The sequence below is a fragment of the Capricornis sumatraensis genome, chromosome 17 (assembly GCF_032405125.1).
Source record: "Capricornis sumatraensis isolate serow.1 chromosome 17, serow.2, whole genome shotgun sequence".
NCBI classification, from domain to species: domain Eukaryota; kingdom Metazoa; phylum Chordata; class Mammalia; order Artiodactyla; family Bovidae; genus Capricornis; species Capricornis sumatraensis.
In genome coordinates, this window is record NC_091085.1 from 13183983 (window position 1) to 13208704 (window position 24722).

The window sequence follows — 24722 nt, forward strand, 5'->3', positions numbered from 1 at the left end:
TTTCAGGAATGAAAACAGACTGAGTTGTTCCAGTAGAATATGAAATTGTACGATAATGACACTGACCTGCCACAGAGCAACGAACCAGAATCCCTCACACAGGGGCCTTTGCTCTAACCAGATGGGACCCCATCGGGAGGCAGAGGACAGGGATTGTAGATGATTCCCAGCATTTAATGGAAGTGCTTCTATGTGGGAATGCTCGTGCCAGACCCGAGGCTGACCACTGGGTCACCCAGCAAATATTTGAGTCTGTGCCATGTGTCAGGGCCCACTCTCTGTACCAGTCTGGGTGGGACTGGCAAAGTCCCTGCTCTCTGGAAGCTCAAATTCTAAGGTGTGGTGTGGGGGAGATAAGCAGACAAGAAAACAAAGAGATAAACTCAGATTGGCAAAAAATGAGAGTCAACAAAACTGTGATGGAAAGTGACTGGAAAAAGTAGGCCTCTGGGATCCTAGACAGTTCTGATAAGGGTGAGTGATGAAGGCTCCTGGAAGGAGGTAGCATTTGAGCTGAGACCCAAAGAATGAGAAGCAGAGAGACCTAGAGAGATCTGACTAGAGCTTTGAGGGCAAAAGAAATAGCAAGTGCAAATACCCTGAGGCCAAAACATGCGTGGCACGTTCCAGGAGCAGAAAGCAGGAGGTCCTAATTGGGCCAAGTGAGCAGCAGGGGATGCTGGGAATGTGACAAGAGAAGCAGATGGCGCCAGATCACCTCCAAGGCTTGGATTAGGTCAAGTCTTGGATTTCATTCTGTGAGCATGGGCAGCTATGAGAGGTGCTACAGAAGAGACTGCTAGTTGCCCCCATATTCATTCTCTTTTTCTTTTTAGTTCTGGAACCTTTGATTTTTAGCCAGCAAATGCCACACAGTTTGAAAGTACATTTTGTGTAAATATACAGCTATCTGATTAAATTCTTGTCCACGAGATGTGAACAAAAGTAATGGATGCCACCTCTGGACCTCAGTCTTAAAATGATCGGACGTTACTCGCCTTTCTTTTTCTCCCCTTCCAGTGACTGGAACAGAAATAGCTATAGAGGCAGTTTTACCTTTGGAACACGAAGGCAACACCACATGGCATGGTGAACAGGGCGAAAGAACCTGGGTCACTGTATGACTGCATGCAGCTTGGCCACTCACCTGCCCTGAACCGGCTTACTTCTTTGGTTGGAACCATTCTTTGTATTTTGGGTTCATGCTACCTCAGTTTTAGTTTGCATTCTAACACATATTTCCTATCTGAGTGACTTGATTTATGTTTCCAAGAGATCCGTCTAGTTTCCATGTGGATACAGTTCTGGGGTGGGGGGAATAGTGGATGCAGTAAGCCCAGAGGCCATCGGAGAGACCACTGCAGTAACTGAAATAAAGGATACTGATGGCTTCAGATAGGGCAGTCCCTCTGCACACAGACAGAAATGAGCAAATAGACACGGGATACATTTTGGAAGTGGAACTAAAAATATCTGGAGCTGGATTAGATCATTGGGAAGGAAACAGGAAAGAACAATCAAGGTAACTCCTAGTCTGGAGTCCTTTGGTGACTCTCCCATCCTGATGGGATCTGCAGACAATAGGAGACGGACCCCACCAACAGGCCACTGAAACATCTCTTCTGTGGGCATCTCTGGTAGGAGCCGCCCCTGAAATAGCAAACTTGGAGATGATCCACACCACCACTGTCAGTCCAAGAATCGGTAGAAACCCACCCGAGCTGAAAATCCTTCAGGTTATTTTAGTTGTAAGCAACGGAAACCAACTCTGGCTAGTTTAAGAGCTAAATTAGCTCACAGAACCCAAGTATAGTCCTTGAAAAAGAAAACAGCACAAAACAAGAACTGAGGTCTAGAAAGATGACAGGAACAGACAATACTGTTAGCTCTTTATCCCTAAATAGACCACTTTGTCTGCTCTTCCATACATTTAATAAAAGATGGTGTTTCCATGACTTCAGGATTTATAGTACTTCTAGCAAATATCCCACTCCAGTACTCTTGCCTGGAAAATCCCATGGACAAAGGAGCCTGGAAGGCTGCAGTCCATGAGGTCGCTGAGGGTCGGACACGACTGAGCTACTTCCCTTTCACTTTTCACTTTCATGCATTGGAGAAGGAAATGGCAACCCACTCCAGTGTTCTTGCCTGGAGAATCCCAGGGACGGGGGAACGTGGTGGGCTGCCGTCTACAGGGTCGCACAGAGTTGGACACGACTGAAGCGACTTAGCAGCAGCAGCAGCAACAAATATACTAAATCAATGTAGGCATTCTGTCGCAATCCTAAACACTAGCAGTTTAGGGGTGAGAATTTAACTAGACTTGATTGGGGTAGGGACCCTATCAACAGTAGTCAGGAGAACAGGACCAAATCATTTAAACAAGGCTGGCTCCACCCATCCCTGTGGAAAGGGCAGGTCAAGAGAAAAGGGCTTACAGCCCCTCAAAGTGCCTTTCTAACAAGTCCATATGGAACACAAATCTCAGTTCCATGAAGACCCAGTGCTGCAGGGCTCAAAAGCCCCATTGGAAGCATCCATTTCTAATACAGAGCTAAACTGAAGTCCTCTTGAGCCTCCAGATAGCTTTCTTCTTTTTAAAGGTACCTTGCACAGAAGGTGTCATGGCCGCCCTTGGGGACCACTGTCGAGGACTCACAATGCTTACAGACACTCTTCTATTCTCTCACCTATGTGCTTACCACAGCATGCGAGAAAACTCTTCTTGTTTTCTCCTCAGTAATAAGGGGCCAAATGATCATCAATTCTACCCCTCAGAATAACCCTCAGCTATGGTACCTCTCGGGCTTCCCAGGTGGCGCTAGTGGTAAAGAACCTGCCTGTCAATGCAGGAGACGTAATAGACAGGGGTTTGATCCCCGGGTCAGGAAGATCCTCTGGAAAAGGAAATGGTGACCCACTCAATATTCTTGCCTGGAGAATCTCATGGACTGAGGAGCTTGGAGGGCCACAGTCCATAGTGTTGCAAAGAGTCGGATATGACTGAAGTGACTTAGCACATACATGGCACAGCTCAAGAAAAGCTGGATGGGAGTGGATGTGGATTTCTGTACATGACTGACCTGGACATGACCCTGCAGTCTCAGAGGTGTGTCTAAACCAGCTCTGAACAAATCAGACGGCTGTGGATGTGCCTTTTTTTTTCTTCTAGAAGCATCTATTCTACAAATCAGTGATCCCATCTCCCTCTTCCCCTGTTGGTCTCAAATACTCATTTTTTATTCCCATCCAGGGCTCCCTCTCCACACTTCTCTGAATAAAGTTTAAAATTGAGCTATAAGAATGGATATAGCTGCTCTTTATCTGTCAAAGGAAGATTAGCCAAGGATAGTTATGGGCCCCAGGCAAAGATAGGGATGCAGTCTGGTTCTTAAAAGCTTGATTGGGAAGAGTTTATTGTTATTATAAAGATGCACTTTCTTTTAAAAGTTTAGAGCTTTTTTTCCTCTTCTTTAGTCACAAAGGGTCATGTGATTTTTTTTTATTATTATTAAGATGCTTTTTAGTTTTAAGCCTGAAACTTAACCACATGTGCAATGAAGACTCTGGGAGAGTAAGCAGGTCTTCTGGGGAAAGCTTCCACTCTATTCATCCAGGGGACACTGTGACTTCTGTCTCCTAATAATATGTGCAGGTCACAACCCTTCCACTGCAGGACAATCCCACTGCAGGGGTCCAGGAATACTTTCTCCAAAAGGCAAAGCAATGAGGAAATAACCCTTTGATATCCTTTCTCTTTCATCATTCCTTTGACTTTTTTTTTATTATGCAGCTAACAATTATGATCAAGTAGATAATATGTATTAAATGTGCTCTAAAAATATAATCTCATTATTTTTATGGGTTTTAAATTTTCCTAACAGGCCTTCTGCTTGTGACATTCAAAAGCACCATTATCATCATTCCTATTGTTCCTTAGGGCTTCCCAGCTGGTGCTAACGGTACAGAACCTGCCTGCCAGTGCAGGAGACAGAAGAGATGCAAGTTCGATCCCTGGGTCAGAAAGATGCCCTGGAGGAGGCCATGGCACCCCACTCTAGTATTCTTGCCTGGAGAATCCCATGGACAGAGGAACTTGGGGGTCTACAGTCTATAGGGTTGCAAACAGTCGGGTGCGACTGAAGTGCCTTAGCAGGCACTGTTCCTTAATCAAAAATTATCCCTTCCTCCTAACTCCTAATCATCTCTATTTTACTTTCTGTCTCTATGAATGTGCCTAGAAGCACCTCACATAAATACAGCCCCTGCTTTTCAATCTACTCTCAAAATTGTGCACTATACCTCCCCTGCCACACTCTCATACGGAGGCCAGAAGCCATCCATTCTAAACTGTGGTCTTTCAATAAGACATTACCCTCTGTACACCACTTTACAAAGTCCTTATAAAACCTAGCAAGCTACATGTGAGCTCCTCTACTTTCTAGTTGAGGAAAATGAGGCTGCTACAGATGAGATCATGGAGCTAGTGAGCAGCAAAGCCAGGGTTCAGCTCAGGTTACTTGCATACCAGTCTGTCCTCTTAACCGTGATGTCCTCTCCATGCCCCACTGAACATCGAAGTTGTAGTCTGCCAACACCTGGCAATGCAGAATAGCTGTCCTCCGAGGATTAACATCCTGCTCTGTGTTGTTTGATCTTTACACAGACCCAAGGCTGGGAGCATGTTCTTTATGTAGGAGGTACATTCACTTTGGGCTTCCCTGGTGGCTCAGTGGTAAAGAATACACCTGCCAATGCAAGAGATGTGGGTTTGACCCCTGGGTTGGAACGATCCCGTGGGGAAGGAAATGACAACCCACTCCAGTACTCTTGCCTGGGAAATTGCCATAGACAGACAAACCTGGCAGGCTACAGTCCATAGGGTCTCAAAACAGTCAGACATGACTTAGCAGCTGAGCAACAACAATATGTACGTTACTCAGAAACAGTGCAGCAGAGTGATCCTGCCCTGGATCCAGACCCAGTGATCCTGGATCCACATAGATTAGGCTGCATGGATTCAGCAACCGAGGGACCTCAGCCAGGTCCTTAACCTCAATGGTTCAGTTTCTGTTTCTGTAAAATGGGAATGATTATAATGACAATACCAATCTCACGGAGTCCTGGTGAAGATGACATAAATGGATGCACATAGAGTGCCAAATGTAGTGCAGAGTGCTTGAAAATCTTATTATACTCAATGGTTCTTATGACTGGTAACCATTTCTGCAGCTCAGTGATTTTAACATTATTTTGGTCATAGATGCCTTGGTGAGATTGATTATATTCTTTGCAGCCAAAGATGGAGAAGCTCTATACAGTCAACAAAAACAAGATCAGGAGCTGACTAAGGCTCAGATCATGAACTCCTTATTACCAAATTCAGACTCAAATTGAAGAAAGTAGGGAAAACCGCTAGACCATTCAGGTATGACCTCAATCAAATCCCTTATGATTATACAGTGGGAGTGAGAAATAGATTTAAGGGCCTAGATCTGAGAGATAGAGTGCCTGATGAACTATGGAATGAGGTTCGTGACATTGTACAAGAGACAGGGATCAAGACCATCCCCATGGAAAAGAAATGCAAAAAAGCAAAATGGCTGTCTGGGGAGGCCTTACAAATAGCTGTGAAAAGAAGAGAGGTGAAAAGCAAAGGAGAAAAGAAAAGATATAAGCATCTGAATGCAGAGTTCCAAAGAATAGCAAGAAGAGATAAGAAAGCCTTCTTCAGCGATCAATGCAAAGAAATAGAGGAAAAGAACAGAATGGGAAAGACTAGAGATCTCTTTAAGAAAATTAGAGATACCAAGGGAACATTTCATGCAAAGATGGGCTCGATAAAGGACAGAAATGGTATGGACCTAACAGAAGCAGAAGATATTAAGAAGAGGTGGCAAGACTACACAGAAGAACTGTACAAAAAAGATCTTCACGACCCAGATAATCATGATGATGTGATCATTAATCTAGAGCCAGACATCTTGGAATGTGAAGTCAAGTGGGCCTTAGAAAGCATCACTACGAACAGAGCTAGTGGAGGTGATGGAATTCCAGTTGAGCTATTTCAAATCCTGAAAGATGATGCTGTGAAAGTGCTGCACTCAATATGCCAGCAATTTGGAAAACTCAGCAGTGGCCACAGGACTGGAAAAGGTCAGTTTTCATTCCAATCCCAAAGAAAGGCAATGCCAAAGAATGCTCAAACTACCACACAATTGCACTCATCTCACATGCTTGTAAAGTAATGCTCAAAATTCTCCAAGCCAGGCTTCAGCAATACGTGAACCATGAACTCCCTGATGGTCAAGCTGGATTTAGAAAAGGCAGAGGAACCAGAGATCAAATTGCCAACAACCGCTGGATCATGGAAAAAGCAAGAGAGTTCCAGAAACACATCTATTTCTGCTTTATTGACTATGCCAAAGCCTTTGACTGTGTGGATCACAATGAACTGTGGCAAATTCTGAAAGAGATGGGAATACCAGACCACCTAACCTGCCTCTTGAGAAATCTGTATACAGGTCAGGAAGCAACAGTTAGAAAAGGACATGGAACAACAGACTGGTTCCAAATAGGAAAAGGAGTACATCAAGGCTGTATATTGTCACCCTGCTTATTGAACTTCTATGCAGAGTACATCATGAGAAACGCTGGACTGGAAGAAACACAAGCTGGAATCAAGATTGGCGGGAGAAATATCAATAACCTCAGATATGCAGATGACACCACCCTTATGGCAGAAAGTGAAGAGGAGCTAAAAAGCCTCTTGATGAAAGTGAAAGAGGAGAGTGAAAAAGTTGGCTTAAAGCTCAACATTCAGAAAACGAAGATCATGGCATCTGGTCCCATCACTCCATGGGAAATAGATGGGGAAACAGTGGAAACAGTGTCAGACTTTATTTTTCTGGGCTGCAAAATCACTGCAGATGGTGACTGCAGCCATGAAATTAAAAGATGCTTACTCCTTGGAAGAAAAGTTATGAGCAACCTAGATAGTATATTCAAAAGCAGAGACATTACTTTGCCGACTAAGGTCCATCTAGTCAAGGCTATGGTTTTTCCTGTGGTCATGTATGGATGTGAGAGTTGGACTGTGAAGAAAGCTGAGTGCCAAAGAATTGATGCCTTTGAACTGCGGTGTTGGAGAAGACTCCTGAGAGTCCCTTGGACTACAAGGAGATCCAACCAGTCCGTTCTGAAGGAGATCAACCCGGGGATTTCTTTGGAAGGAATGATGCTGAAGCTGAAGCTCCAGTACTTTGGCCACCTCATGCAAAGAGTTGACTCATTGGAAAAGACTTTGATGCTGGGAGGGATTGGGGGCAGGAGGAGAAGGGGACGACCGAGGATGTGATGGCTGGATGGCATCACGGACTTGATGGACGTGAGTCTGAGTGAACTCTGAGAGATGGTGATGGGCAGGGAGGCCTGGCGTGCTGCGATTCATGGGTCGCAAAGAGTTGGACACAACTGAGCGACTGGACTGAAATGATGTCAGTTAAGATTGTTTCTGATGTATCAAAACCATAGGTTAAACTGCCTTAAGCTAAAAGAAGTGTCTGAAAATAGCAGAAATCTAGAAGTGAGCAAGTTCGAGGCACGTGCAGTCACCAGTGAATGATGTCATCAATAACCCTCCTCCCTCTGTTATTTCTTTCTGTCATCTTAGCATCCGACTCAGCCTAACACTGGCTTGTGGGAGCAGATGGCTTCCCATGGCAACCAGAGCTTTGTGTTTCCTGCTCAGATCTGGAAGAGATAGGGAATAAATAGGCTCCTTCTTGTTATGGGTTAGGAAGATCCCTGGGAGGAGGAAATGGCAACCCACTCCAATATTCTTGTCTGGAGAATCCCATGGACAGAGGAGACTGGTGGGCTACAGTACACAGGGTCGCAGAGTCGGACAGAGTCGGACACGACTGAAGCAACTTAATATGCAGGCACTCTTATGTTATATTTGAGCCAACTCAAGTCTTACACCCTCCCCACGTGGGGCCACTACTAGTTTCCAGGGTAATCAATGCCATCAGGAGCCCTTCTTGGGGCTGAGGGTGAAAGGGTTGCCTGTAGAAAACCAGAGTTCTCAGAAAGAGAAGACTAATAGCAACAGCTTCAAATCGCTATGCACCATAATGCAACATGCCTACTTGGCAGACAAGTTCAGAAGTTTCAGTCTCCAGAGTAAGACCCCTATGGTAGACATTCTATGTGAAAGGTTATCCATGGATGAAAACAGACTTCAAGAAGTCGCATGTATGAAAGATGTTACTTTGCTCCCTCTTAGAACCATTTACTGAATTGCATGCCAGCATTATGCTATAGGTATCTTCCTGCTCCCCACAGTAATGTTAGGGAAAACATGCCTCTCCAGAACCACTCATTTGACTTTACTTTACAGACAGTGAGAAACACATATTCAACCATGATTCTCCCCTCATGTCTTTAGTCACCTTAGGTTTATGGCTTAATTCAAGGAAAAGGTAGAATCAATTGTTCTGTGCCAACCCTATGCTTGTTTGTTGTTTTTCTATCAATAGTTTTTATTCCTCCTGGCTCAATTAATTCTTTGTATTGTATGTAAATTTGTATCCATCCAACTTCTTTATGGAAGAAAAGGGGTAATAATTTAAATAGCCCCAAATATGGAAAACATATTTTGCTCAACGTCAACTGAAGCATTATTAATAGTCAAATTTAAAATCTGAAGAAATGTAAGTGTTTGGGGAATAATTGAATCAATTATGTTAGTCATCAACTTAAATATACTGAAATTAAAATTCTGTTTACAAAGAGTTTGTGATAAAATGAAAAAAAATGCTTTTAATGTTAACTTAAAAAATAGCAAGCAAAATTGAGTATGGGTGTCCAGTTTCTGACAAAACAGTAAACTCGACTAATACCACCCCTTTCCACTACAAAAAATAGAGATGTTACGTTAAAATTTTAAAACAAATTTAAATATATAGCTGAGAAAAAGGAAGTGAGTAAAGGAGAGAGGAAGGAAAAGAGGAAAGGACAAAGGGAACTCCCAGATGACAATAAAAAAAAAGCAAAAAATCAAATATTGAAAGCCAGAGGAGTGATTGCTTTAAATCATACCATAGAAGTTCAGGAGACCATCAGATCCAGATACATAACTTGACCGCTATGAGCTGAAGCTTCTACACCCATGCTGAGACAGAAGGTAGGGCACTGAGACTGGGTAAGGCACGTGGTTAAAGCTGAAATCTCCTCACTAAACCAGAACCTTCCTCCATGAATGGCAGGAATAGAACCCACTGACCCAGAAAAGCATCAATGAAACGTGTCTCTTCCCTTGATGGTAAGAGGGGAGACTCCAAAGTCCTCCTGAGCCTCCTACACACAGAAATGTAATGTCTAAACATATTTTACTCATAGGGTAGTAATCCCAGGCTGAAAAACTAACAAAAAATTGGTCTCAGATTGGTGAAACTTGGAAAAAAAATCACAAGCAAAATGCAGTTTATAAGAATGTTGTCACAGATTGCCACAAAAACAAAAACCTGTCAAGATACGTAGACAATCTAAGGAATAAAAGCAGATACAGTAATAGAAAAAAATCCATACCCCAAATTGAAAAAAAAAAAGAACAATTTTAGAGAAATAATATGATAAATGTTTTAAATTATCAGATAAAATAAAGAAGAGCTCATACTAAAAATAATGTTAAAAATAAAGTCACTGAAAGTATTAAAAAAAGAGATTACAATCAGCCAAAGAAAAAATTGGAAAACAAATATAAAGAACTTACTTAGAACACAACACAAAAAATAAAGAAAAGGAAAATAACACAGAAATTTTAAGAATTTAAAGGATTGAAAAACAAAACCTAAAAAGGATGAACAAAGAGATGATGTCTCATCAGCAAAAGTAGACACCAAATACAGTAGAATGATGTCCTCAAAGTAATCAGAAAATATAATGGTCAACAAAGGGTCATATCCAGAGAAACTACTGCTCAGAGTGAAGGCAAGACAATGCAAATGAAGATGAAGAGAGTTTATCCCTCACAGACCCTTGTTGAGAGAACTACGGAAGTTATTTAGAAATGAGTTGAACTGAGAAAATAAGGGGGAAACACATTAAACACTACAGTGTTGACCAAAATAAACTGGTAAATGCAAGAGGAAATCTAAGCATCATCCGCAGAAACTTTAGCATTATGCATAGTAAAAATGACTAAGTTTATAGAGTTTAGAAACAAAACCAAGCCTGCCTCCTTAGCAAGGTAGGCAGAGCATCAGACTCGTAAAAACCAAGCCCAAATATTAGATAATGACATGGAAGACAATCATCAAAGGTAAAGCACACTAAGGTCCTTATTTTTGTTCCAAGGAGAGTAAACATGTTGATTTAATATTAGCTTTCTTAAATCAGGTGTGCAGAATAAAGTTCAAGGGTGACTACTGGCAGAATAATCATAGATATTTACTTCAAAATATAGAAATATTCAAAATAAGTATCAGTTCAGTTCAGTCACTCAGTCGTGTCCAACTCTTTATGACACCATGGACTGCAGCACGCCAGGCTTCCCTGTCCATCACCAACTCCTGGCACTTGCTCAAACTCATGTCCATTGAGTCGGTGATGCCATCCAACCATCTCATCCTCTGTTGTCCCCTTCTCCTCCCACCTTCAATCTTTCCCAGCATCAGGGTCTTTTCTAACAAGTCAGCTCTTTGCATCAGGTGGCCGAAGTCTTGGAGCTTCAGCTTCAGCATCAGTCCTTTCAATGAATATTCAGGACTGATTTCCTTTAGGATGGACTGGTTTGATATCCTTTCAGTTCAAGGGACTCCCAAGAGTCTTTTTCAATACCACAGTTCAAAAGGATCAATTCTTCAGCGTTCAGCTTTCTCTATAGTCCAACTCTCACATCCATACATGACTACTGGAAAAACCATAGCTTTGAATAGATGGACTTTTGTTGGCAAAGTAATGTCTCTGCTTTTTTAACATACTGTCTAGGCTGGTCATAGCTTTTCTTCCAAGGAGCAAGTGTCTTTTAATTTCATGGCTGTAGTCATCTGCAGTGATTTTGGAGCCCAAGAAAATAGAGTTGTCACTGTTTCCATCATTTCCCCAGCTACTTGCCATGAAGTGATAGGACCAGATGCCATGATCTTTGTTTTTTGAGTTTTAAGTCAACTTTTTCTCTCTCCTCTTTCACTTTCATAAAGAGGCTCTTTAGTTCCTCTTTGCTTTCTGCCATAAGGGTGATGTCATCTGCCGGCAATCTTGATTCCAGCTTGTGGAATTCATCCAGCCCAGCATTTCACACTATACATATGAGTTAAATAAGCAGGGTGACAATATACAGCATTGATGTCCTCCTTCCCAATCTGGAACCCATCTGTTGTTCTATGTCTGGTTCTAACTGGTGCTTCTTGGTCTGCATACAGATTTCTCAGGAGGCAGGTAAGGTGGTCTGGTATTTCCATCCCTTTCAGAATTTTCCAGTTTGTTGTAATCCACACTGTCAAAGGCTTTGGCATATTCAATAAAACAGAGTAGATATTCTTCTGGAATTCTCTCGCTTTTTCTATGATCCAATGGATGTTAGCAATTTGATTTCTGGTCCCTCTGCCTTTTCTAAGCTTGAACATCTGGAGGTTCTTGGTTCACATACTGTTGAAGACTAGCTTGAAGAATTTTGAGAAATATTTTGCTAACATGTGAGATAAGTGCAACTGTGCAGTAGTTTGAATTTAGTCATTAAAAGATAGAGATTATCAGGTTGTTTTTTAAAATATGCTTTTTGTTCCTAATAAATTTTTTCCATAGTTATTTAACATTTCATCTTTACCCCTACAAAATGTTTTGCCTTTAAATTGGCTCATCTGATATAAATACAAATTCCTCTATCTTGAGTTAACTATGCTTGATATTTTAGAATGTGTGCTAATGGCCTTTAAAAATTATATAAATGTATGTTATTTATTTTCCAGAAAGGCTTTGATTTAGAAAGTGTCCATTTTAATATATTAATAATATCAATGTCCATTACCTTTTTATTTCTAGGTGGGCCTCCTCCAACAATATGGCATGTATTTATTCTCTTAGACTTGGGATCATTTCAAAAGTAGAATACTCTTAGTAGACTTTTGGTAGATAGTGTTTTTCAAGTTAAGGAAAGTATCTTCCATTTGTAGCCAATGAATAGCTTTCATTATGAGTGACGCTTTAATTGTATACTTTTAAAGCATTAGCCTCTTCGTATGATACCTTATCCTTCATCCCAGCTTCTATTAAGCATTGTTCTATAGGAGATCTAGTCCAACAGAGCGAAATAAGAAAAAGGAAATCAGAGAAAAATGGATTAAAAAGGAAGAAACCACATTGTCATCATTCATAAATAATATGCTTTTTTGATATGGAAGATCCAAGAAAAACTTTACATGAACTATTAGAATTAGTAGAGATTTCAGTAAACATGCTAAATACAACCATCGTACAAACTAAGGTATCATCACTATATTACCCACATCTAGAGGGATAAATATGTGTCACAGTGTTAAAACAGGCCTGGAAATCGAAAGATAGTACATATGATATTCACTATTGTTTAAAAACTTTACAGACATCTTCTTGGTCTTTCTGGAAAAAAATCAGCATATGTGTATACAAGTTCTAAAGATCATTAAGGAACATTCCAAAGTGTCAAGAGTGGCTGACTCTGGGAAATAGAGTTTTTTTGGATGACTTTAACAAAATTTTTTGCTTACTTATTTGGCTGTGCCAAGGATTAGCTGTGGTACATGGGATCTTAGTTGTAGCATGCAGGATGTAGCTTCTTGATGAGGGATCGAAACCCGGTTCCCCACGTTGGGGGCATGCAATCTTAGCTACTAGCCATTAGACTACCAGAGAAGTCTTTGGATGACTTTTAATTCATCTCTATAATTATCTGTTTTAAAAAATTACTGCAATAAGCTTCCCCAATGGCTCAGAGGTAAAAAGTCCACCTGCAAAATGACACTGGAGATGCAGGTTTGATCCCTGAGTCGGGAAGATCCCCTGGAGGAAGAAATGGCAACCCACTCCAGTATTCTTGCCTGGAGAATCCGACGGGTTGAGGAACCTGGTGGGCTATAATCCATGGGGTCGGAAAAGAGTTGGACACAACTGAGCACACGTGGATTTTATAATCTGGGAAGATACATTTTTTTTTTTAATAAAAAAGAAAGGCATTGGATCCAAACCAATACAGCATCTGTATTTTACCCTCATGACCTCCCTAAGGAGGTATTCTAATCCAGAGAGTTCTTACCAATCCAAACTGCTTTCTGCCACATTACTTCCATTTACTTCCATCTCATCTGAAAATAAAAATTTTTTAAGGGGAAGGAGATGGATAAATTAGGAGTATTCGATTAACAGACACACATTACCATATATAAAACAGATAACAAGGATTTACTATATAGCTTAGGGAACTATATTCAACCTCTTGTAATAACCTATAATGAAAAAAAAAATCTAAAGCTGCACACCAGAAATAAACCCAATACTGTAAACAGCTGTAGTTAAATCATAACATTTTTTCCTCGTTTGTTAGTAGTATATGCCTTAATTTCTTCTACACTGCTTCCTTTAACTGTATCATCAAATCATGTGATGTTCTTTGACCCAAAAGAACCTAGATCATAATAATACCTTTACCTGAAAATGCAGCAGCTCGCACTGGCACAGTCTGATGGACAGCCTGGCAGAGAAGCAGTGAGCAGTGCTTGATTTTAAGACACAGTGTAGACAATTGCAGGGGTGAGAAGATATCAGAGTGTCTAAAATTTCAGCACTAAAACCTTTAGGTTAAGCACTGGTCTCTCGTGGCTCCTTTTTCGAGACTTAATTCTGCCGAAAGTGGCTGAGACGTTAAACCTCCAGCTGTTTAAAATCTCCCTTGTAAGTAGAAGCGAGTGGAGGTAGACCAAAGGAAAAATGCAGTTTCTCAGAATCTGGACTAGAGCCACCTGATTGCAAGTTCCCATCTCTAACTGGGGCAGGAAGGATCCTGGGAAGATCGGAAGGAGATTGGCTCCCCAAAGTCTACTTGTCTCATGATATTCCGGTGTGACTTTCTCCCAAGAAAGACTTTCTTGGATTATTCTGTCAGAGTCTGTTCTATAGATACTACTACAATCCAACTTTTTCAGAATTTGGACAAATCCACCCAGTCTTACATCTATGTAATTGGCTCATAAAAGTGAGTGAGAGAACCCATTAAAATATTTTTTTGCTAGGTAGGAAGTGCTGGAGGAGGGGAGCTTCCTGCATCCCCCTCACCCTGGAGCAAGAAGCCCATACCTGGGGGCGGTGGCAGGGCTAGCCCAGGGCCTTCTGCACACCCAGCACCTGGAGGCGTCTGGGCTGCAGTCTGGGAGTCCACCGATGCTCCAGCTCTAGCCTCTCACTCAAGCTCTGCAGCTTAGTCCTCTTGACCTGTTCAGGTTGTTGTTTAGGTTTATTTGCCTTGAGATTCCCATTAACAGGCATAGAGAAGCTGGGGCAACCCAGAAACTGGGTAAAATCTGGCCATTTGGGGTAATGTGAATTTGTTTTCTCAGGTCCCACAGAAAGTTTAAAATAGTTGGAGATTTTCTCAGTCACATAGTCATTCAATCATTAAACTACAGTCGAGCACCTCCTCATGTGTAAAGCCCCAGCTAGGCCTTGAGCGTTGGGGGTGGATACAGAATAATTCCTGGTCCCAGGCCGTAAGTGTTTAGAAGGCCGAAGTATGACAACCGGCAAATGATCATGAACAAACCATCAAAAGAAAGTCTCACGAGAAAGTTCCACACCAGCTCTGTGCTCTGCTCCAGGGTTAGGCGGACGAGTTGGAATCCTGGGTCTGACTCTTCCTAGCTGGGTGGCTTGGGATGATGGACCAGCCAGCAGGCATGCAGCATGTTCCAGCACGGGACAAAGCGCTCCCACGCGGGTCATCCCATTTCATCTCAATAGTGGTCTTAATAAGTATAGGAATTGCTGTATTTTCAACAGGATAGGAAATTGAGGCTATGAAGCAAGTTCCGAGATGGAGTTTGGGGAGCAAGGTGCTGATTAGGGCATCAGCTCCTGTGGAAGAAAACTGGGAGCAGGACTGGACGAATGTGAATTATGGCCCAAGTTAGGCTGAAGCGGCCAGCCTTAGATCCTCACGCCCTCAGTAGCTAGAGGCAGGCAGCAAGCCCACCGCCACCCCCAGCAGGCAGCGCTGCCACTGAGGGAGACCCCAGGGGCGCCCCCAGGCAGGGGCTGCTTGCTGACAGCGCCCCCACAGCGGCAGCATCTCTGGCCCCCACATGCAGCTTCTCTGCCACACTGTTAAAGGGACTAGATATGGCATATGTGGGGACTTCCCTGCCGGTCTAGTGGTTAAGATTCTGCCCTTCCACCGCGGGTGTGTGGGTTCCATCCCTGGTCACGGAACTAAGATCCTGCATGCTGCACGGCACAGTCAAAAACTGTTAGAAAGAAAGAAATAGTGTAGGTAAAGTACTGGGCACAGAGCGGTTGCTCAGTAAGTTGATGCTTTTGTTATTCAACACAGAACTGGGACAGGAAAAATGACATTGTAGCTCCTGGAAGATGTGATGCAAGAAAAATGTCATCCGCACTGACTGGGCCTTAACTCTCCAGTTCTGCCCTCCCCTGTCCGGGGCCAGCTGATGCTGAGGGTCACCCCAACCACAAAGCCCCCGTCACGTGGCGGCAGAGGACGTGGCCACAGAAAGGGCCTCTCGAGGGTGTGGGCGGCGCTGAAAAAAGGGAAGCCTGGCGTGCGGTGTGCTCTTCTTCAGGGGATTTCAGAGGGAAGTTGCTGGTTCGGAGAGCATTTCAGGGAGGTAGCCTGTAGGGTGGTGCTTATGAAGAAGTGCCCCGCGAGGTGGCCGCCCACTGGTGACTCCACAGTGGACTGGAACACAGGTAGGAGGCGGGGGATGCCACTGAGGGACCGTCACGGGAGCTGCGCTCCAGAGGCGGCAGAGTCTGTGGGAAGTCACCGTCAGGGAGAGAGGAGCGGGGGCGAAACAGCAGTTCCTCAGCAAGCCCACGCCTTCCAGTGACTCACAGACCTCTTCCTCAAGTACGAAAGTGATTGGACGGACCTGGAGATAACCAGGCCAAACGAAGTAATCCAGACAAAGACAAATATAGGCCATTGCTTACACACGGAATAAAAAAAAGAATGATGCAAATGGACTTGTTTACAAAACAGAAACAGACTCACAGACATGGAAAATAAACGTATGGCACCAAAGGGGAAGGTGGGAGAGGGATGAACTAGGGCGTCGGGTTCAACATATACACACTATTACATATAAAATAGATAAGCAACGAGGACCTACTGCATAGCACAAGGAAACATACTCAATATTTTGTAATAGCCTGAAAGGGAAAACAATCTGAATAAGAGTAGCTATATCTGTGTGCAACTGAATCACTTTGTGGTACACCTGAAACTAACACAACATTGTAAATCAACTATACGTCAATGTAAAACTAAATACATAGATAGATAAATAGGACTGGTGACGGGTTCACGTGCTTATCGTGCATGCGTGCTAAGCTGTTGCAATTGCATCCGTCTCTGTGCGACCCTACGGAATATAGCCCGTCAGGCTCCTGTCCATGGGATTCTCCAGGCAAGAATACTGCAGTGGGCTGCATGCCCTTCTCCAGGGGATCTTCCCAACCCAGGGACTGAACCTGCATCTCTTACGTCTCTTCCATTGGCAGGTGGGTTTTTTTAGTTAGTGCCACCTGGGAAGCCACATGCTTGTCATATGTGAACAAAGATGAGAGGCGTTGCATGATTTCACCTTCCTGTCCAGCCACATTTCTTTTCTGATTCTCTCACTCTTGAGGCACCTGTTGACTTGTTGGCCCTTTTCAGTGTCTCTCTCCATCTCAGGGGTGATAAAGTCATTGCGAGAGTGACTCGCAGGGAGACGACGGGTAGAAGCCCTTTATATAGGATTCAAAATCAATGTGTTAAGTTGCCTCAGTCAGTAGTATTGATCAGAATTACCTTGATTTGTTTTTTGCTCCGTTGTACTCTTGTCAGAGATTACTGCTTCCTACATGGCATGTCCTATCTTGATGCTACTCGGCTACTGCCTCGACTCCCACGCCTGCATTCCCGCCCTGCTGTCTCCTCTCACTTCAAGAAAGAAGGCATGTCCACAGCAAAACCAAAAACTAGGGAGGTGACATTATTTTTCTTCCCTGGGAGCTTGCTCCTTTTTGTTTTCAACAAATCAAAGAGCTTTGGAGGACATTAAAAAAAAGATTTTCAAAATTAGTCCGTGTCTTTATATCTCCGGCAAAGTTGTGATCCCTCCTAGGAGAGACGCTGACCCCTGAGCGTCTGACCCCTGGCTCCACCGCAGGACCACTTGCCTACCTGCCGCCTCACTCTCTCTCGTAGCTTCTGCCTTCCCTTCACCTGCTGAGTAACTCCTTTGAGTGCCTCCACGAGGGTGAAAAAGCCAGGACAGGAGGAGAAACAGACTCACGGAGGTACTCGCAGATCAAATAGGAGAGGAAGGAGAAAATGAGAGGGAAGTGAAGGCCAACAGTGGAGCCCTCCTCGCCTGGGCCCCAGACAGCCTCTCAGCCTCCACAACCCTGACCTGCGCCCGGAAGCCATCTCGGCCAAGCCCTGTGGATGAATATCTGCCCTCAGCATCTGTTTGTCCCCGCCCCAGGATGAACTTTGCCTTTTTACAGGGCGTCTGCAATCCCACCTTCTCTCTGCCCTCTTCACGGGGGGCCTCAGGAAGCTTTACGTTGGTCATAGATGGAGCTGGGACTTGGTTAGCCAGGCTTCCCGGGTAGAAGCCCCTCAGACGTAAGGCTCCTCCCTCCTCCCTGCCCCTCTCCTTCCTCTACCCTCCTCAGGAGGCTCAGATTCTAGCAAACGAAAAGGAGCCCGTCAGCACAGAGACCACGCCACTGCCTTGGCTGGCTACCCCGCTGCTAGTGCTAATTTTTCCTACTTGAGAGGTGGACCTTTTCCACAGAGGACTATTCTACCCTTGTTTGGTGACCCATGAGAGCTCCCTTCTGGGCCTGGGAGGGGAGACGGGAATGGCCCCAGACCACTGCCACCGGCCTGTTAGAGATGGTCAGACAGGGTAATGGCTCAGCCCTGGGGCTCTGGTCCCCAGCTCCGGATGTGGAGCCTGAGGCACCCCCAGCCTAGAGCTCTCGGATGCCATCCCCCATCAAAGGGAAAGCTGTCCTGACCGTAAACACGAGTCGCCTTGCTGACTGAACTCCAGCCTGTGAGACATCAGTTGTGCACTCTTTGTGTTACCAGGTACTATTTTAAGCATTAGACGCACATGCATCATCTCGTTTAAGAAGTGCCCTTGCACCCTAGAATTTTGCTTCAAAGCTCTTCATAATCCCATCATACATGGATTTGTATGATTATTTTTTCCTTTTTTACTCAGAGTATAGTTGTTTTACAATGTTGTGACAGTTTCTGGTGTACAGCGAAATGAATCAGTTGTACATACACATATCATGCATGTCTCTACTCTTTCTTGAGCGTCTTTTCCCATACAGGTCATTACAGAGTAGTGTAGAGGCCTCTGTGCAACAGAGCCGAACTTTATTGTTGATCTACTCTATAAATACTATTCTGCATCTGCTAATCCCAAACTCCCTCTCCCTCCCTCCCTCTGTTCTCTGTGTCTGTTTCCGTTTTGTAGAAAAGTTTATTGGGGCCATAATTTAGACTCCGCATATAAGTGATATCATATGGTATTTGTCTTTCTTTTTCTGACTTACTTTGCTTAGTATGATAATCTCTAGATCCATCCATGTTGTTGCAAATGGCATTGTTTCATTCTTTTTATGGCTGAGTAATACTCCATTGTGTGTGTGTGTGTGTGTGTGTCTATAATGACAATTTTAACACCTGTGTTCTCAACTAGACTGAGTTGCCTGAGAATATGAACCATATCAGTTCTTGCCCATCACTGGGTCTGTACGCACTAGCAGTAAAGAATCCTCCTGCAGATGCAGGAGACATTAGAGACATGGGTTCTATCCCTGGGTTGGGAAGATTCCCTGGAGGAGAGCATGGTAACACACTCCAGTATTCTTGCCTGGAGAATCCCACAGACACAAGAGCCTGGCTGGCTATGGTCCATGGGGTTGCAAAAAGTCAGACACGACTAAAGCAACTTAGCACCCACGTGTCTGCAACTGATGGTACAATTCTTGGCATGGCAAGCCTTGCTCACCAGGAGAGGGGTGAGGGGATGGGAGGGGTGTGCATGCCAGGAGTTGATGGCTTTGGCTTGATTTCACTCTACCGAAGCTTCTTGTCTCCTTTGGATCACGAATGTCTTAGATGGCCTGGTGCAAACCACAGAGCACTGCCTCAGAAACAAATGCATGTACGCCGGAAGTTTCAGACTCCCTGAGGCCCATCCACCCACCTCAACTTTGAGAATCCCCAGAACCTCCAATTGCACATCTTATTTTTCTCAAATGACATGTTTAAGGGCATTTCCCCGTGACGTGAATTTTTCCCTAAGCATCACTTCCTAGAGTTGCTGCTGCTGCTGCTAAGTCACTTCAGTCGTGTCCGACTCTGTGTGACACCATAGATGGCATATGAGTTTATCATTATTTACTTAAACTTTGTCCTGATATATGTGCATATTTCTGATGATCTGAGTCTGGAATTCTAAGGATGATATTATTGGTTGAAAAATTCTTTTTTAATATTTGTGTTTATATATATATATATTTAGTTGGCTGTATCAGGTTTCTTAGGTCCAGCCTGTGGGATCTTCGATCTTTGCTGCAACATGGGAGATCTCTAACTGCAGTATACGAGACCCTTTATTTGCAGCATGTAGAATCTTTTCGTTGTGACACACGAATTCTTAGTTGTGAATGTAGTCATGGGCATGGGGGCTGTTAGCTGCAGCATGTGGTATCTAGTTCCCTGACCAGAGATAGAAGCCAAGTCCCCTGCATTGAGAATGCAGAGTGCTAGCCACTGGATCACCAGGGAAGTCCCAGTTGAAAGATTCTTAATACAAGACACCATACTGCTTTGCAGAAGTGTTGTAACATCCAGTTGACTGCTTTATATATTTTTAACTTAATAAATGGAAAAGTATTTAGCAAGCATTTTAATTTTTCCTTCATTGATCTCTAATAAAACTAAATATTTTATTAGCCATTTTATTGGTTCTTTTGTAAATAATATACAAAATTTTTCCTATTGTTTTTAGGTCTTGTTGCTTTTTTTTTTCCCTAATCAAAGTGTATCAGTTTATGATTAATCCTTTGTCATATTTGTGGAAGATATTTTTTCTCAGTTGTGTTTTAAATTTGACTTTTAGTTTGTTTTGTTTTACATACTTAGTGAGGCTTTAAACTTTTCAGCATCACATCTACTTCCCTCAGTAATTTAAAAAGTTATTTTTATGGTTAAAAATCCCTTTCTCTGCAAATATTTAATTAAATACATATTGCTATTTTAAAAATCAGGCTATTGCAGCCATGAGGAGATTGTTTTTGTGCATGCTGTGAGCTGGTTCTGCACGAGTGTCCCCTGTAACTTGCGAAATGCTGCGTGGATGCTGGTGCTGCCATGTACGATTGCTTAGGTCGCCTGATACTTAAGAGCAGCACTTCTGAGGAGGTGGCTTCTACACTGACGACAGCATAGATTTGCATTTTTGTTATGACAGCTTCCTGGCAGGTGGCAGGAAACTGTCCTGTTCTAACATACTCAGCATCCTATGACAGTTTTCCAGCAGATGGAAGTAAGAGGTCTTGAGCAAGTGGTGCCTTTTCTAACTCCCGCAAGGCACAGTATGGACCAGTGCAGCACTGCCCGACTGGCCAAAGGAATCAATGCTTCCCACCCTCTCCCTTCACACTGAGACAGTATCTTCATGACCTGAAAGCTCTACCACCCTAGATGTTCACACACATACACACAGCCTTTCTTTCATGAACGTGAAAGTAACAGGCCCTCCTGCATCAGCCACGTGGCCTCTTTCAAATAACTAAAGGCCTTGAGGATTATGTGATATGCTTCCACCTGAACTATAACCACAGGGCTCTCTCAAAATAAGGAAAGAAGGACGTCGTCTCTCACCAGTCCTAACAACTGGCCCCACAGATGGGACTCCAAGCCCCCAAACAAATAAATGCTGGGGCAGTGACACGCAGATTAATTATGCAGGAAATAATCTCCAGCAGCAGCATGCTCTGTATGCTTCTAACGAGGCTAAAAATGATTTGTGCCCCCCGGTTACGGCTCCAAGTGCTCGCCTCAAGTCCTGCAAGTATTCCATTAAAAACATTTTGATTAGCTTGGTCTCAGGGCTAACTTTTGTTTGTTTGTGTCTTTGGCATGAATAAATAGAGATTCCACACCCTGGTGCCCAGAGAGCTGGCTGGGTAAATTACCAGGAAGCAGTCAGGCTTAGAAAGACCATTACTCTCCTGGCTGACGTTACCAGAGAGACTCAAGATTTGTCTGATTCATAAAAACTCCGCTGCACAGGTGTGTAGAGTGGACCTTTCCCATTTATTTTAAGGACATTCAAGCTGTCAGGAGTTGGGAAGAAGGTGGCTTGGTTTTTTATGAGGCTGCAGTGTTTTTCGCTGTTTGATGCTGAGAAGAGATTGCATATGTGTGGATATAGAACCTCCCCAGTTTAGACCCAAGTCATAATAAATGTATGTTCTGTTTACACATGGATTTAAATCATTTCACCAAGAGAAGCATGCAACCTAGAAATTTAACTGCTCTTCTGCTGCATGAATGGCTTCCTCTTTGAGAAACAGAAAGGAAGGTAGGGGAGGAAAGAAGCAGCTTCCATTGCAACCAGCACACTAATGACAATAGCTTGTTTTTGCCCCACACTTCAGGATGTGCTCACCCAGGCACGATCTCATTGGATCTTCATCAAACCCCCCTAAAGTAGGAAGAACAGGGATTATTAGGCTAAAATATATAGTTATGTAAAATATTGACATGATAATACAATTCAGGTTAACATAAATTATGTATAATTGTACGAAGCAATAATATTTATATAAAATTTTACATATATATAAAGAAGCTGATACTTAGCACAATAAGTTGACCTTCTCAAGTTCATGTAGTTTATAGTGAAAGTGGAAGCGTTAATCGCTCAGTCATGTCTGACTCTTTGCAACTCCATGAACTGTATCCCATCAGACTCCTCTGTCCATGGAATTCTCCAGGCAAGAATACTGGGTGGGTTGCCATTCCCTTCTCCAGGGGATCTTCCCAACCCAGAGATTGAACCTGGGTCTCCAGCATTGCAGGAGGATTCTTTACCAGGCAGTTTGTAAGTGTTCCCCCAAACCTAGACTCTAGGAATTACAATATTACAGGGGTCCAGCCCCAGTTGGGTCCAGGGTATCCTCAGGGTGACGGCGTCGGTGACTGAGATATAGGAATATAGAGAGAGAGATAAAGAATGTTACAGTTAAGAAAATAGAGGAGAGAAAGTGGTTGATATTCCTTGGTTTACACAGAAAGCCAATAAAGCCCCTGCATGGACTTACTCTGTTCACGGAGGCCACAGGCGCCCTCTCGATGGGGTGAAGGTGCAGAGCACCTTCTCAAGAGGGTCTTAGAAGCCCAGGCAGGAAAGTGAACTCAGAGGGCCTCTGTGCTCCAGGGGATCAACCTGAAGAAAAAGAGACGAAGAACGACACAGGGAGGCCAAGCGATGGTGAGGTGAGGCCCGTCACTTTATTTTCAGAGGGAACTTTTATACCCTGAGTTGTACATTGAGCAAAGTGAAAAATGCAGAGTCAGCTCAACATTCCGTCAGTATTAACTTTTATCGATGCCATGTTTCTTCCTGCATACCGTTTCATAAACAAGGGTCTTATTTTTTGTACATTAATTTCTGGCCCGGAGGCCTGTTAACATTTTATGACCCCTTTTTGATAAAGGTTGGTCAGCTAAAACACTTACTTTCCCTTGAAATGTTTTTTCTTAAATTCCTTAGCCTGCATCACCCTTAAAGTACGGAGTTACATTTTTATGGAGCAAAGATTCAGTGGGTTACAGCAACGAAAGAACCTATTAACTCAAAGTCTAATGTTGCTAATGCTAAGGCTATTACTTGTTTCTTCTGCGCCCTAACTATATGCACTCCCAGGAACACAATGGATAAATGATGTGGGAACTTGGCAGCAAGCATTGGCTCAACAATGTTGCAAGAGTCTGGATAAACCTGCCGAGTAAGCTAGAATGCTAACAGGGGGTTTGAATTGAAATACTCCTTTCATGCCCAGGAGACTTATCAACTAGAGCCCTAAGTTAATTTTTTCCAGAAAAAGGTGGTTGAGGATAGCCCCCTGTTAATGTCAGAAGAGTTGGTGAAAGGCATAAAATAATAAGACAGACAGACTCTAGTTTTGGGGTAGATGCTCGAGCAGGTCCAGGGGGTCCCTCGAGTCCTGATCCACCTTGCTCATCAGGTCGCTCCACACGACCTTGTCATGGGTGGGATCTCCTGTGCTGGCTCCCGGCACAATATCAAGGAGTCCAGTGGCCTTTCCAATATGCTACCCCATAAGCCATTAAGGCTTTACTATCATGGCAGAAAGGGAAGAGGAACTAAAAAGCCTCTTGACGGAAATGAGAGGAGAGTGAAAAAGTTAGCTTAAAGCTCAACGTTCAGAAAACTAAGATCATGGCATCTGGTCCCATCACTTCATGGGAAATAGATGGGGAAACAGTGGAAACAGTGTCAGACTTTATTTTTCTGGGCTCCAAAATCACTGCAGATGTTGATTGCAGCCATGAAATTAAAAGATGCTTGCTCCTTGGAAAGAAAGTTATGACCAACCTAGATAGCATATTAAAAAGCAGAGACATTACTTTGCCGACTAAGGTCCATCTAGTCAAGGCTATGGTTTTTCCTGTGGTCATGTATGGATGTGAGAGTTGAACTGTGAAGAAAGCTGAGCACCGAAGAATTGATGCTTTTGAACTGTGGTATTGGACAAGACTCTTGAGAGTCCCTTGGACTGCAAGGAGATCCAACCAGTCCATTCTAAAGGAGATCAGTCCCGAGTGTTCACTGCAAGGACTGATGCTGAAGCTGAAACTCCAGTACTTTGGCCACCCCATGTGAAGAGTTGACTCATTGGAAAAGACCCTGATGCTGGAAATGGTGATTGGGAGAGATTGATGGAGGTGATGGAGATGGTGATAGAGGGATTGGGGGCAGGAGGAGAAGGGGACGACAGAGGATGAGGTAGCTGGATGGCATCACTGACTCAATGGGCATGGGTTTGAGTAGACTCCGGGAGTTGGTGATGGACAGGGAGGCCTGACGTGCTGCGATTCATGGGGTCACAAAGTGTTGGACACAACTGAGCGACCAAACTGAACTGAACTGATCATAACTGAGCCTGCACACACATCCACTTTAGGGTCATACCACAGTTTTAACATTTTGGCATAATACTTAATTTCCTAAGCCTTGGGAAGTTACTGAAAAGCTATGCTCTTTTGTAGTCTAGGGCCTAGATAGGACTCAGCACCATCACTGATGAGACCAGAGTAGGTAGATGGACCACCATACTTACTGCTGGACTCCTGGCAGACATCATCAGTCATCACCCTTTCACGTTGGCTGATGTCTTGGATCAGA